Raw genomic sequence first — 16,249 nt, 5'->3', positions numbered from 1 at the left:
GATTGACTCTTCAAATTTTACCAGTGACACATAAATTGTGACAAATGAAATAATATATATTATTTGAAATTTCTTAGAAAGTACTATAAATTACAATAATTAACAGCTAGAAATATTTCAAAGACAAAAAAAATTGATTGAATCTCAAAATTTTTTTAGTACTACATAAATTGAGAAAGAAGAAATGACCTCTATTATTTGAAAATGGCGTAAAAGTATTACAAATCATACAATAAGAATTAAAATTTTAAAAGACTTTAATGCTTTATACTTATTCTATTTTCACTTTGGACAAAAATATCCTCCCAGTATGCATATTTTTTTTAAACAAAAAGTGGGACCCATTATTGATGTATTGAAGGATGCTTTGGTAATTTTCCTATGATGAATTCGTTTTGTTTGTTGTTTAATTTTTTTAAATAATTGTATAAAATATTATAAATCACAATAATTATTTACGTAAATATTCAAAAGATATAAAAATATGTAAAAGATCTGATTAACTCTTCAAATTTTGTCGGTGACACATAAATTGGAAAAATGAAATAATATATATTATTGAAAATTACTTAGAAAGTACAATAATTTACAGTAATTAACAATAGAATATTTTAAAGACAAAAAAAATTGATTGAATCTCAAAATTTTATTAGTACCACATAAATTGAGAAAGAAGAAATAGCCTTTATTATTTGAAAATTGCGTAAAAGATATTACAAATCATACAACAATAATTAGCAATTTAGAATGTTAAAAGCCATAAAATTTTTTTTACCACAGTTAACAATAATTAAAAATTTAAACTATTTTAAATTAATATTAAAGTTTGATTAACTCTTTAATTTTGTCTTTGTCACATAAATTGAAACAAAAAATGATACATATTGGGCCCGTGCTAGCACGGGCTCCGATGTCTAGTATATATATAATGGAGAATCAAGACAAGGTGATGTGACACCTCTGTATTGCCTCCATTCCTATTTTATTTTTTCTCTCCTTTTTTTGACATTTTTTTATTTATTTGATTTTTCATTAAATAATTTGTTTATTATTAAAAAATTCAATCATATTTATTATTAATTATATATAATGAGTTACAAAAAACCTCTATCTTTTTGCATTCTCTACTTAAATAAAACATGTATTTTCAACTCCCTTCTAACTATTTCTTTAAATTACCCAATCTATAAATACCAATCATCTATGAAAATGTTGAATGCTCATTTCTATTTTTTTCATTCTTTCTTTTTATTAGTATAGATTTTTTCTCCTTTTTAATTTTCTTTTCTTCATCTTTTTATTCATCTATCATGTACTTAATAATAAAAAAAAGAATACATAGAAAAGATAATATCATGATATGACCTTTGCTTTGATGAAGATCATAGATATATTCTTCAAATATTCATCACAGAGGCAAAGAGATGTTCACATTATTTCATATAAGTTCAACAAAATGAAGAAGGAAGCTTAATTATATTGGAAGATTCATGAAGAAATATTGTCATAGTAGTATAAAAGTTTAAATAATTTCCAAACATTTTGAAGATTCATTGTTATATTATCTGGATTTCAATTAATATTATTTTATCGTCTTTTATTTAGTATAAAAATTTGAATAATTTCCAAAGATACATTGTTGCATTATTTTGATTTCAATTAATATTGTTTTGTCCTCTTTTATTTATTTCTTCGTTTTGAACGAAAAAAATTAATAAAAGACATGATTTTCTTTTGGCTTAATCAGCCCAATTTACTTTTTATTGTAATTTGTTGTTTATCATATGTTAAATGTTTTCATTTAGCTAAAACTTTTACCTTTTCATTTTATCCTATTAAATAAATAAAGGGAGAAACTTATCTTGCAAACTTAATTAGAACTTTAAACTTGTCATTTTCTAAAATTAATTTCATAAATTCCTTTCTAAAACTAAGAAATATCTCTTTTTTCATTATATATATATATATATACACTCTTGTAATTTATATTTTTTTTATCTTCATAACTTATATTTCTATAATCTCTATAACTCCTCATAACCCCCAAATTTAAATGTATAAACTTGTACTAACTTATTATGTTTCTTAATGAATCTATTTCTTTATACATAATAAGGGAGAAACACAGATAAGGTGATATATGATCTTCATTTGTATTTATCCTTTTTCTCCCTTTTTTTGGCCTTTTCCTCAAATTTAAATTAATTATTTTATTATAAAAATAAACTACTTAATTTATTACAAATAAATATTTCATATATGAAAAAATATTTATAACAAAGACTCTTCACATACCAATGAAGTAATAAATATTAAAAATTAAAAACTAAAAATTATTTGATCCATTTAATTAGAGATTTGCCCACGTAGATATAGATATATATTAATATCATTTGAAGTCCTATATTTATGTCTTTTTTATTTGTCCTTTTCCACCACAATTGTTTTAATATTTTTACCTTCATAACTCATTTATTTAGTTGTTACACATAATAATATTTATAACTCTCATATTCTTTACCTTTTCATATTCATAACCCTTAAGATATTCCTTTATTTTTATCTATATAAAATTATATTTTTTGTTTCATGAAATTCTATCCAAAGTTTTCCTTCATTTTCACTTAAGTATCATACTCATGCCTGTGTTTGACTCGAATAAAAAAGAAGAAAACTCTCAAATAGTGATAGGCTTGTGAAGTTGATATCGACAAAAGCTTAACATTATGTATTACTTTCGTTTTTTCTTCTACATTTTTAATGATTAAAATCGTAATGATATGTGTATTGTATTTTTTTTCTTATGTATCGCTGTGGTACGTACCTCTTAAGTTTAATTTTTATACGAATTTCTAATTGTTGTAACTCTATAATTTCCACTGCTGTTTACTTTTTACTTTAAAGAATACTATATTTATGTTATTTATTTTTAAATCATTATAAATTGCAACGATAAATATTGTGTTCTTTCGCTTCTTGTCACATGTAATTTTCTTATGTTTTTTCGTTATGGATTCAAATTGTACCTGTGCACATTTATAAAAATGTGTAATTATTTTATTTTATATATTTTTTATGTAAGGAGAAACTCTTAAAAAATATTAGAAATTTTGACTTAGATTCATATATATTAAATATATATTAGATACAAACATTGTTATATATAAAATACCTCTTCTATTTATATTGTATTTAATGAATTATTCGTATTTTTATGATCACGCGAAGCGCGGATGAGTTCTCTAGTTGTACTATAAAATTAAAAGTAATTTGAAATTTCATATTAATTTTGTAAGTAGAATTATGAAATATTTTTATCTAAATTAAATATATATGGTTTATCATTCTTAAATTTACTACTATTAATACCAATAAATAATATTTTTGTGCTTACATTGAATTCTTTTTTCTCATAAATTTATTTAATTTGTATTTTAAAAAATGAGATAAAGAGACAAAAAAAATGACAAAAAAGATAAATATTAATGCCGGTGACCTAACCTCTTCTATTTCTAGCTATATTATTATATAAAGATTTTATAGAAATCAAGTTTTAGATGATGAAATTTTAGAGGAAATTATTAAATAGTTAAGAAGTTAAATAAAATGAATGAAGAGTTAAAAATAAATATATTTTCAATTTTTACATATAGAAATTATTATGTAAATCTAATGAGATCTCACATAACTGCGTGAGAGTGGCCTTTTTCACTAGTACCCCATAAAAGTAAAAAAAATTACAAAAACATATCTCTTTATAGTCATATCCTACTAAATAATTACACTATACACTCCCTTCCCCCATTCCTAACTAATTTCGCTTAACTGATGCTAAATCAATATCATATACTGTATTGGTATCATTAAGGCTGATAACTCGCTTAATTGATACTAAATCAATATACATATGTACTGTATTCGTATCATTAAGGTTTTTTAGTAAAAAATTACTTATTAGTCAATGATATTGTAAGAATATATATATATATATATATATATATATCTTAAAGTATCATTCACTAATGAGTAATTTCTGAAAAAGAACTCTAATGATACCATAAAAACTCTAATCATCCCAAACAAGCCCCAATTTCACATAACAACCAAAACCACAACAATATCATATAAATAAATCAAAATCACTATTCCAACACATGAATTTATGTTCAAGAATTGGGCAAGAATCAATCAATTTTCAAATTACTTACCAAAGAGGGAGACAACATGTGAGATAGAAAGAGAGGGAGAGAGAATGGACAGACCATAGGGAAAAGACACTTGAGAGTTCTAGCGCAAAATGATCAATGGTTAGTCTTTAGAGAGGAATTCAGGGGTCAAGGGAAATGAAGAACTGATTTTTGACTTAAAAGATTCTGCCTTTTTAACTAACTAGGACTCATTGTGGTCGCGAGCTTGCTCATCGCGATTGCTTATGGACAAAAGATTATGCATTGCAATCATGACCAGTGGTTCACGCGATCACATCCATTGGATTGTTTGTACATCGTGATCACGGCCTTAGGCCCTTACGATCGCAATGAAGAAAATGGTGCCACACTTGCGAAATTCTCTGATGATTTCAGCGATGCCTGGGTCAATTTGGCGACTCGCCAAGTCAATTTTGGAGAGGCCGAGTGTCAAAAAATGTTCCAAGTCATATTTAAAGGTAGTACAACCCCAAATTTCAATCCGAATCAAACTTTTGCTTTCAAACATGTCCGAACCACCACCAAAAACTTTGAAACTATGAGGATTAGTCATAAATAAAATCCTAATCTAATCTAAAATAAATTAAAATTTTAAACTCAAAATTCATGGAAATCAATGTGTTGCCTCCCATCAAGCACAATGTTGAACGTTGCATGTGACATCGGATGCATTCCACTTCAAGGTGGTGAATCTCCTCCCCAACTTCAAATCAAGGCTTTGTTGAAATGCATGGGGATAGCATGAGAAAATAAAGCGACATTGGATGCATTCCACTTCGAGGCGATGAATCTCCTCCCCAACTTCAAATCAAGGTTTTGTTGAAATGCATGGGGACAACATGAGAGAATGAATAGTCTCACTCGATTTCTCCACCTTAAAGATTTGAATTTCTTACCCAAATTTAGATCTTTCTTTTTTAGAGGATCATTGGGCAAAAATGAGAGCATCACTAGGCATTTCGAACATTGAATATCATAAATCTTTGCCTTCAAGTGATGACACTCTCACTTCCAAATCAACTAGAGTTGTCATAAATGATATATTTTGACTTTTTCTTGATTTCGGCATCTTGAATTATTATTGGATTGATTGGCTTAAAAATATCCAAGATTTATTGCATGTTTATCACAACCCGTTGTTCTTGAGACTCTAACTCCAATTTGATAATTTTTTTCCCACTTTATGAGGAGCATTACATACTCCAATTCTTGTTCTCACGTTGGTCTTTATATATGCAATTTCAAGCTCAAGTTGAATCATTTCATGGCACAGAACTAGGTGGAAGTTGCAAAAATCATCCCCCATTTGAAACATTAGATGTTCTAGCTCACACCATGTTCAAGATTTTGGGACATGCTTATGAGCCAAGTTTGACTCACTACACCCATTTTGTCACACACTTAATTCTTCATTTAGAGAGGCAACAACACAACCTTTTCCACCATGAAGGCTTCCGCAACAAGGACATGGGTCATCGACATAGAGATTGCAACCATCAAGCTTTACTTCATCACAATAAGCCATAAAACCAACACAACCAAGAAAAAAAAACAACTACTCACAATTTGGATAGAAACAAGTAAGTTATAAATTCTAAATTTATTCAATATGCCAAATTTTTCCCCGATAGTGGCAACATTTTTCATAACGCTCAACTATCCATCATACAAGTCAATTATTAGGTGGCCGCTAGCAATATATAACCCAACATATAAGGTTGGGGTCGAATCTATAAGGAACAATGTATAGGCAATCAAAGAGATAAAGAATTACGAGCTACTAGTTTGAATCCATATGAAAAATAAAATTATAATATAAAGATGTTTTTGGTAACAATCATTGATAGGGAATAGAGGAAACAAAGGAAAAAGTTTTTTCAACAAGAAGTCAATTGGGATTAGGAAATGGAAAGTCAATTAACATCTACACGATCCATTGAACATTAATCTCAAACAAACTCAAATAATCATGGTTAAAATCATATATGCCATGGAACCTCAACTATCTACCTACTTCTTTGGACGATAGGCAAATATTTCTCAAATAGTTCTATCAAACCTAGCTAAGTGGCAATACAATTAATTAAAATTATAGGCATTTCTAGGGTTTCTAGCTATAATCTAATGTATGAGCAGTCACACCTTAAAATAAATACCAATCAACCTTTCCCAGTCTCAATTGACACTTACAAGCTCAATCAAGGTAAATAGGCAAGTCTTAGGAGTGATTAAGTCCATTGGAAATCAACTAAAGCATGAAGTTGATTAGATACTCAAATACCCATTTCATGTATGAGAAACATTCGATTAATTATAAAAGCTAAAGATGCAAATCCACAAAACAAACCCAAATCATCTTTGATCAATTACACCTACAATTCAAGAACAACAAAACAAGGAGTTTAAGAAAGGATAAAAATAGGTATAAGAGAGTACTCAATCTTCATTCTAATTAGTGAATTGTGAGGAAACTTGCTCTCAAAGAACCTAAGCCCAAGATCCATCTAACAACTCGGATTAGAGAAGGGAAAAATATTCATTTCTCAGAAATTTGGTGAAGTGTCTTGAGAACGCCGAACGACTCGGCATTCAACCAAGTAGAACTCCTCGCCTTTTTGGCTTGAATTCTGCATCCAGTGTTCTGGAACTTTAGGCGAGTCGGATCGAGCTCGCCGGTCCATTCGGCGAATCACCAAAATGCATTCCCAGTCGCCGAGTTGGCTTAGTCCATGAGCCGACTCACTTGAACTTTTGGCGAGCTAAAGGTTCACTCAGCAAGTCGCTGAGTGGCTTTTGGCGGGCTCCAGCGATTTTTGTTTTCAGTTTTTAAGTCAGGGGCTTTTGGGACTTTTCCTAATTAGTCTAGCCTAATACTATCTTTTTCCTTTCACCTAAAGACCTATATAAGTGTTTTACCCCAAATTTCCCCAATTTAAATAATTCTCTCAAAATTCCTGAAAGAAGAACAAGTCTTCCTCTCAAAATATTTCTCTCTCTAGAAAACTTGAAGAAGAAGGGTTCAACCTAGGGTTTCAAGGCAAGTCTACAATTTCACCATTGAAGGCAAAATTTTGGCATTGAGGTATGATAGTTTTCATTAATGGATTCCTTCCATTCATGGAGTTCCCAAATTCTCCTATTTTCAAAGTTAGAAATCCCCAATTGAGTTAGGGTTTTCTTCAATTGCCATGAGTTCTCTTCATTATTGATTTAAATGATTGACTTATGATCTCTTATGCGTGTATTGATGAAATACTAAGATTTTATGATTATTTACTTATGAACCCATGTCAATCCCATGTTTTCCAATTTTGATGATGTGATGTGGGTTTTGAGTTATGAAAAAAGAGATTATGAATTAAGCATTTTCTTATGAGAATTTAAGTAAATGTTTTAAGGATTCTTTGAGAGTAAAGTATCAATGATGATGATTGTTATTTTGTTGATTGAAAGGATTTCTCATAAACATATTAAAACATGATTTGTGAAAGGACATTCTCACATAAAGGATTCTTAGGGTTGAAATGTTTTCCCAACTAAACTATGAATCAAAGATCTTAGGAGCTATTCTAATAAGACCTATGTTGGATTGGTTACTTAATTGTACCTTTCCATGGATGATGCATTACCTAGCTTGGATCGGTTATTGAATGATACCTTTCTATGGATCTTAGCTTGGATTGGCAAGATGACGTGCCCTTCCATGGATAATGAATTAGCTTGGATTGGCAAGATGATGTGACCTTCCATGGATAATGAGAACAAGTTAAGAAGATGACTACTCCGTGGGAATTATGCTTAGCACCAAGAGGATATTGAGATGGAGGCTCTCCCGTAGTAGAGGTCGGGTTTCTAGTAGCAATCTCCTTATCTCTTACCTATGTGCCCCCGTATGATGAATTTCTAAATAGAAATTAGCTAGTGGATCCATAATAGCTAGAAGTTCATGATCCTTCCTTGGCAAGTAGGACACCCTTTTTCGGTGTGGGGTAGACATCAGATTCCATGCTGATAGCTCACATGGTCTTATATGTTGGTTATGGCTATTTCTCACAAATAAGCAAAGTTATGATGAACCAAGGTTACTTCAAGGAAGTATCGTAAGTATGTTACATTGATCATGGTTTTATGACTTATGGTTTCTAACTCACAAGATACACTTTTATTGAATTCTCAAAAAAACTTCTGTCGCTCCATATCGCAGGGGCAGAGAACCTGTCATTATCTCGGCTGTGCTACCAGAAGCTTTGGGGATTTCGGAATAGGAGAGCACTCATCTTGGGGTGGGATTACTTCTTAGATGTTTTCAGTAGTTATCCATTCCGCACTTGGCTACCCAGCGTTTACCGTGGGCATGATAACTGGTGCACTAGAGGTGCATCCTTCCCAGTCCTCTCGTACTAAGGAAAAGTCCTCTCAATGCTCTAACGCCCACACCAGATATGGACCGAACTGTCTCATGATGTTCTGAACCCAGCTCACGTACCGCTGTAGTGGGTGAACAACCCAACCCTTGGAACATACTACAACCCTAGGTGGCAAAGATCCAACATCGAGGTGTCAATCCTTCCTGTCGATGTGAGCTCTTGGGGAAGATCAACATGTTATCCTTAGAGTAACTTTTATTCGTTGAGCGACTGCCCTTCCACTCAGCATCGTCGGATCACTAAGGCCGACTTTCATCCCTGCTCTTTGGGTGGGTCTTACAGTCAAGCTCCCTTCTGCCTTTGCACTCTAGGGCCAATCTCCGTCCGGCCCGAGGAAACCTTTGTACGCCTTTTCTACCATTTGGGAGGCCTAGGCCCCATAGAAACTGTCTACTTGACACTGTCCCTCGGCCTGTAGGTCCTGACACAAGGTTAGAATTCTAGCCCTTCTAGAGTGGTTTCTCACTGATGGCTCGGCCCCCCCAGAAGGAGGCCTTCTTCGCCTTTTACCTAAGTTGCATAGGAAAGGCCCAAAGCCAATCCCAGGGAACAGTGAAGCTTCATAGGGTCTTTCTGTCTAGGTGCAGGTAGTCCGCATCTTCACAAACATGTCTATTTCACCGAGCCTCTTTCTGAGACAGTGCCCAGATCGTTCCCGACAAGGAATTTTGCTACCTTAGGACCTTATAGTTATGACATTTGTTCAATGGAGCTTCGGTCGCCGGCTCCCTTGTCATCAGGTCACCAACTTCCTTGACCTTCTGGCACTAGGCAGGCGTCAGCCCCCATACATGGTCTTACGACTTTGCGGAGACTTGTGTTTTTGGTAAACAGTTGCCCTAGCCTGATCACTGCATTCCACTTTGTGAGGAGGCACCCCTTTTCTTGAAGTTACAGGGCTATTTTGCCGAGTTCCTTAGAGAGATTTGTCTCATGCCCCTAGGTTTTTCTACCTACCCACTTGTGTTGGTTTCGGGTACAGGTACCCTCTTGCTTAACGTCTTTCGAGCTTTTCCTGGGAGTATGGCATGTGTTACTTCAGAACCGTAGCGCCTAGTATTTGAACATTGGCTCAAGGCATTTTCTCTACCCATTCTTACCCTAAAAAAGTAGGGACACCTTACGCTCTTGAACTAATAACCATCTTTTGTCTAACCTAGTCTACTCCGTCCCTCGAGACTAACAAGGGGTAGTACATGAATATTCACCTGTTGTCCATTGACTACGCCTTTCGACCTGATCTTAGGCCCTGACTCACCCTCCGTGGATGAACCTTGCGGAGGAACCCTTATGTTTTCGGGGCATTGGATTCTCATCAATGTTTACGTTACTCAAGCCGACATTCTTGCTTCTGCTTCATCCACCAGCGCTAGCGCATAGGCTTTTCTCTAAGAAGGAACGCTCCCTTATCAATGCATTTTTACATCCCACAGCTTCGACAGACCTTTTAGCCCCATTCATCTTCGGCGCAAGAACACTCGATCACTGAGCTATTATGCACTCTTTCAAGGGTGGCTGCTTCTAGGCAAACCTCTTGGCTGCCTCTACACGCCTACCTCCTTTATCACTGAGTAGTCATTTAGGGGCCTTAGCTGGTGATTTGGGTTGTTTCCCTCTCGATGATGAAGCTTAGCCCCTATCGTTTCACTAGGCCGACCTTGACCACTGTTATTTTGAGGTCATATCTAGTATTCAGAGTTTGCCTCGATTTGGTACCGCTCTCATAGCCCACACCGAAATAGTGGTTTACCCCTAGATGTCCAGTCAATTGCTGTGCCTCAACGCATTTCGGGGAGAACCAACTAGCTCTAGTTTCGAGTGGCATTTCACCCCTAACCACAACTCATACGCTAATTCTTCAACATCAGTCAGTTCGGACCTCCACTTAGTTTCACCCAAGTTTCATCGTGGTGATAGATATATCACCTAGGTTCGGGTCCATAAGCAGTGACAATTTCACTATGAAGACTCGCTTTCGCTACGACTCCGGTGGGTTCCCTTCACCAAGCCACTTCCTATGAGTCGCTGACTCATTCTTCAATAGGCACGCGGTTAGAGCCCTGGATCCTCCCATTGCTTGGGAGCTTACAGTTTCATGTTCTATTTCACTCCCTGATGGGGTTTTTTTCACCCTTCCCTCATGATACTACTTCGCTATTGGTCACCCATGAATATTTATCCTTGCAAGGTGGTCCTTGATGATTCACATGGGATTCCACGTTCCCCATGCTACTCAGGTCAGAGCGTAAGCTAGTGATTCTTTCGGCTATTGGACTTTAGCCATCTAGGGTGCAATATTGAGGTTGCTTCGCCTAGCAGCAAAACACTTGTATTGCTCTCCCACAACCCTATTTTCACGGTTTAGGCATCTCCTATTTATCTTGCCGCCACTACGGGAATCACTTTGCTTTCTTTTCCTTTGGCTACTAAGATGTTTCAGTTCTCCAGGTTGTCTCTTGCGTGCCCATGGATTCAGAAGCAGTCCGAAAGGTTGCCATATTCAGGAATCTTCAAATCTATGCTTATTTTGAACTCCTCGAAGCATTTCGTCGATTACTACACCCTTCCAAGTCTCTCGGTGCCTAGGTATCCGCCGTAAGCCTTTCCTCCTTTGAACCTCACCATTCAATTTTAAGGCTATGCCATACTAAGGTGATGCTAAATGGATGGAACTTATCAACGTCCATGAATGATAAATCATAGATCGAACTGCCGAATCATAAAAATTGGGTCCTATCATAAAGCTTTGTATCAGATAAGTTCACGAGATGGAGATAAGCATACTCGAGCCACTGACATCCGCCGTAGTGTAAACCACTGCCTATCAGGTCCCCCGACTGATTCTACCATAGAGGCTAATGATAGGCAATAACTCCCCCCGAACACAGCGTACAACTTTTAGCTTGATAATTGCATACTTATGAAAATGTCCCTTTTTAGCATGATTTAAATGTTTATTGCAAGACTATTATACTGGTACATTGTTTTGTACTAATGCATACTCTTACCTACATTTTACCCAAATGTAGGGTCCTATGGTCAGGGTTCTCAGTTTCGTGGCTAGAGGTTGATTTGCGAGATTCTCAAGCTTTGGTGAGTCCTTATGTTTTGAGGACGGATTCTCTTTATTTTCAATTTCTGTGTTACTTTTAGTTTTGGACATGATGTATGGGCTAGGCCCAATTACATTCTATTATACTAGATGGCTATTGAGACAAATGTTTTACACTTCTGCTTTGCTTTTTTTTTTTTTATAAATTTTGGACTTAGAATGTTATCTTTATTTCCTTTGTTCTATTTCTTATGTTATGAATGCTAAGTGGCTTGTATGGGGTCTCTCAGGGTCCTATATGCCATGTTACATCTAGGGTGTGCCCCTAGGTCGTGACAAACTTGGTATTCAGAGCAATAGGTTTAGAATGGTGCTAGGATGTCTCATAAGCCACGTCGAGTAGAGTCTTATTCATGAGTGTGAAGTGCGCCACATTTATGAATGAGAGGCTACAAGATGATTAGGAAATTCCACTTATTTCATTACTCTAAGGTTGTGCGATAGAGCTGAACTCTATAAGGTCTCTCTCCTAATCCTTATATGATGCTCTACATGATATGGCTACTCGAAGAACTTATGCTAGAACAAATATATGGGAGAATGCAGAACAAGAAGCTCCTCCTCAAGCTCTGGTCGATCCTTTTGGCCGAGCAAGTGACTAATGCAGAGTTTAGGGTTGCTTTTCAAGTGTTGGCCCAATCCGTGATGGCTCAAGCCAATAGGGAGGTTGCGATTCCTGTGAACTCAAATGTGAGTACGATGGCATCTAGAGTGAGGGACTTCACTAGAATGAATCCTCTGGAGTTTCATGGTTCTACGGTTGAGGAAGATCCTCAAGAGTTCATTGATGAGGTTTACAAGGTGTTGATGATCATGGGAGTGACGCCGGTGGAAAAGGCAGAGTTAGTCGCTTATCAACTTAAGGATGTTGCTCAAATTTTATTCAATCAATGGAAAGAAGGGAGACTAGAAGATACAGGTCCTCTTGATTGGAAAAGTTCAAAATTGCTTTCTTTGATAGGTTCTTTCCCCTTGAGATGAGGGAGGCAAAGGTGCTTGAATTCATCAACCTTCATCAAGTAAATACGAGTGTGAAGGAATATGCTTTGAAGTTCACACAACTATCTCGATATGCTCCCATCATGATTGTTGATCCTAGGCAAAAGATGAGTAAGTTCATTTTGGGTGTGTCCAAAATGGTGGTTAAAGAGTGTCGTACCGCCGTTCTTGTTAATGAGATGGATATTTCTCGTGTCATGGTTCATGCGCAACAGATCGAAGAGGAGAAACTCAAGGAAAGATCTAGGGTGACAAAGAGGGAAAAAAATCGGTGATAGTAATTTCTCTCATGCAAGGTCAGATGTACATGGTCATTCTAGATTTTGACAAAGGTTTTTAGGTCAAGGTTCCTCAAATGTTCCCCCTAAGTTCAACAAAGATAGGGTTTCTAACCCTAAGCCTTAAGGAGGGAATGGTAGTGGTCCTTGCTACCTAATTATGCTAGGTATGGAAGGGAGCTCGAGGATAAGTGCTTAGCCGACATTGACGGTTGCTACGGTTGTGGTAAGAGTGGTCATAAGATGAAGGATTGCCCAAAATCTTACGTCTAAAGGAAGAGAGGGTAAGCAAGCTCCTCCTAGTGGCTTGGGTTCCAATATCCCCAATCAAAACTGATTTTATGCACTTCAGACTCGTGGTGAACAAGAGGGTTCTCCCGATGTGGTTACCGGTATGTTGAAAGTCTTTCAACTAGATGTTTATGCTTTACTTGATCCTGGTGCTACCTTGTCTATTGTGACGCCATATGTGGCTATGAGGTTTGATGTTCTTCCGGATATGTTGTTAGATCATTTTTCTGTCAATATTCCTATTGGTGATTCTATTGTGGCTAAGAGGGTCAATAGAAAGTGTCATGTCTCATTGTCCCATGGAGTTACTTTTGTTGACTTGGTAGAGATTGATATGCTAGATTTTGATGTTATCCTTGGTATGGATTGGCTGAATTTTTGTTATGCTTCTATTGATTGTAGCACCCGTTTAGTCAAGTTTCAATTCCCGAATGAGCATGTCGTAGAGTGGAAAATGTGAAATTATATGCCTAAAGGTCAATTTGTCGCTTGTCTCGAAGCTAGAAAGATGATTGCTAAGGGTTTCATGTAACATCTATTTAGGGTGAGGGATGTGAATTCTGAAACCCCTACTTTGGAGTCGGTCCCCGTTGTAAATGAGTTTTCGGAAGTGTTCCCAGATGATCTACCTGGTATTCCTCCCGAAAGAGAAATAGACTTCGGTATTGACCTTCTCCCAGATACACAACCTATCTCTATTCCTCCTTACCGAATAGCTCCGGTAGAACTTAAGGTATTAAAGGAGCAATTGAAAGATTTGGTGGATAAGGGTTTCATCTAACCGAGTATCTCTCCATGGGGTGCTCCATTTTTTTTGTTAGAAAGAAAGATGGTTCACTCCGTATGTGTATTGACTATTGAACAAGGTGACCATTAAGAACAAGTATCCTGTCCCAAGGATAGATGATTTATTTGACCAACTCCAAGAGGAAAATTACTTTTCCAAGATTGACCTTCGATCGGGTTATCACCAATTGAGGGTGAAAGATGATTGTAACACCCCGACTTTTTGAAACGTCTAAATTAACTTGTATTTTCATGAAAAGACAAGGAGGGTGGGTAATAAATTAAGAATGATGTGGTATGTCATATTTTAAGTGTTCAAGGGTTGTATCTCAAGTTTTGAAGTTAGGTAAGTGACAAAATAAAAGTTGGCAAAAGTTATCGTCAGTTCCTTTTTAAAGATTTCTCAGAAATTTGGGTCAAATGTCTTGGAGATTTTCTCCCAATATATAAAGATTTATAGGGCCCAAGACCCATGAAATCTAAGCTCTACGAGTCTAGTTTCCAACACATCAAATTGTTCGTTCATAAGACTTAAGAATAGAGAGATATACATGTTTTTGTGAGACTGCGCAAGCAAGCACGTGAGGAGGGGCCCTAGGTCAGTGGAACTTTTTATATATCATCTTCTTCGACTTTTCTTCATTTTTCTTAGTGAAGAACCAGAAAAATCACAAAATCCACTTCTAGGATCAACCAAATTATAGATTTTCTTGACCTAAGTCCTTGACAAAAGTTGTTCCATGCGTTGAGCTCGTCATCATGGTATAATTTGTTTTACCAATTTTGCAGCATATAGTACTTTGGTATTGGGACAGCAAGGGTTTGGTCATATTTTAAGGTTTTGAGGTGTATTACAAACTTAAGATCAAGGTAAGACCCTTCTTTCATCGACTCTAGCTTTGATAAGCCACATATAGCAATTTGCGATGGAAATACATAACATTTATCTGATTATCGTGGTATCTTCTATTTTCGTGTGTTGATTATGGTCCTGCCTTGTTGTAGTATCGAGGGGGTTATGAGTAAAAGTCGTTAGGCCACGTGAATTCAACGAAGAAGATATGTTAAGTTTATTTCCTTCTTACGACATGTTTCCTTAAAGCTTAGAAGCAATGTAATTGGGTTGTTATCATTGTTATACTTGTAGCCATTATTGTTGATTGTTGGTTGCTCGATAGGATATAATCCTCTTCCCTTGTGGGATTCTTATTCAGTTAGTAACGTCCCTATGTTGGACACGACTTAGAGGCTATTCGTATAGGTTGCTTATAGCTAAATTGATCATTTTTAGCTTATTGGATCGTTATTGTTGCCATTGGGGGTTATTGTGGTTAGCTGCAGGAATGCGATATATGCCTAGAAGGGCTATGTTCTTCCTATGGGGATATATCGATTCCTATAAGGGCTATGAGTTACCTACGGGGCTATATTCATGCCTAGAAGGGCTATGAGTAGCCTACGGGGCTATATTGATGCCTAAGAATGTTATGTGCTGCCTACAGGGCCATGTTGTTGCCTAAGAGGGATATGAGTTGTCTATAAGTTATATTGATGCCTAAGAGAGTTATGTGCTTCCTACAGAGCTATATTATTGCCTAAGAGGGCTATGTGACTGCCTATGGGGCTAGGGGACTACCAATAGGAGTATATAGAGTGATTGGCACCTTCTGGGCTTATGGGGACCTGGGTAGGTGGTCTTGTGTGTTGTTTGTACCTGCTGAACTTATGGAGGCTTGGTTAGGTTGTTGTTTTATTATTTTTGATATGTTTATATTTAGGAGTAGGTCAGTAGACTTATCTTATCCTTGATTTATTTATCGGATTACTCCCCGTACATTAAGATACCTACTCATGGTCTATTGCCTTTCATACTAGATATATTATTTTGTACTGATTCCCCATTGCTTGGGGGTACTACATTCATACCTGCAGGTCCCGATAGATGACCCATTAGACCTCCTCAGTAGCAAGATTGACTTCTATCTGATTGGCTAGCCCCTTTCCTCTGGAGCTGCCAGAGGTGGGAGGTTTGCTAGCTTTTGTTGTATATGTTTTTATGTGTAGGCTGGGGCCTATCCCGCCAATCTTTACTACTCTTAGAGGCTTGAAGACTAGCGTGTGGGGTCTATAGCTACATTATGGCCATGC

The 16,249-nt window shown here is 35.9% G+C and overlaps 1 pseudogene; it reads left to right on the top strand.

The window, feature by feature from the left end:
- Positions 1–8,343: 8,343 nt before the first annotated feature.
- On the top strand, positions 8,344–10,015 carry LOC125842789 (uncharacterized; annotated as a pseudogene).
- The last annotated feature ends 6,234 nt before the right edge of the window (positions 10,016–16,249 follow it).

This window comes from Solanum stenotomum, chromosome 10, assembly GCF_019186545.1.
Source record: "Solanum stenotomum isolate F172 chromosome 10, ASM1918654v1, whole genome shotgun sequence".
Classification (NCBI taxonomy): Eukaryota; Viridiplantae; Streptophyta; class Magnoliopsida; order Solanales; family Solanaceae; genus Solanum; species Solanum stenotomum.
The sequence above is the reverse complement of the archived record's forward strand: the minus strand, read 5'-3'. Positions and strand labels throughout refer to the sequence as shown.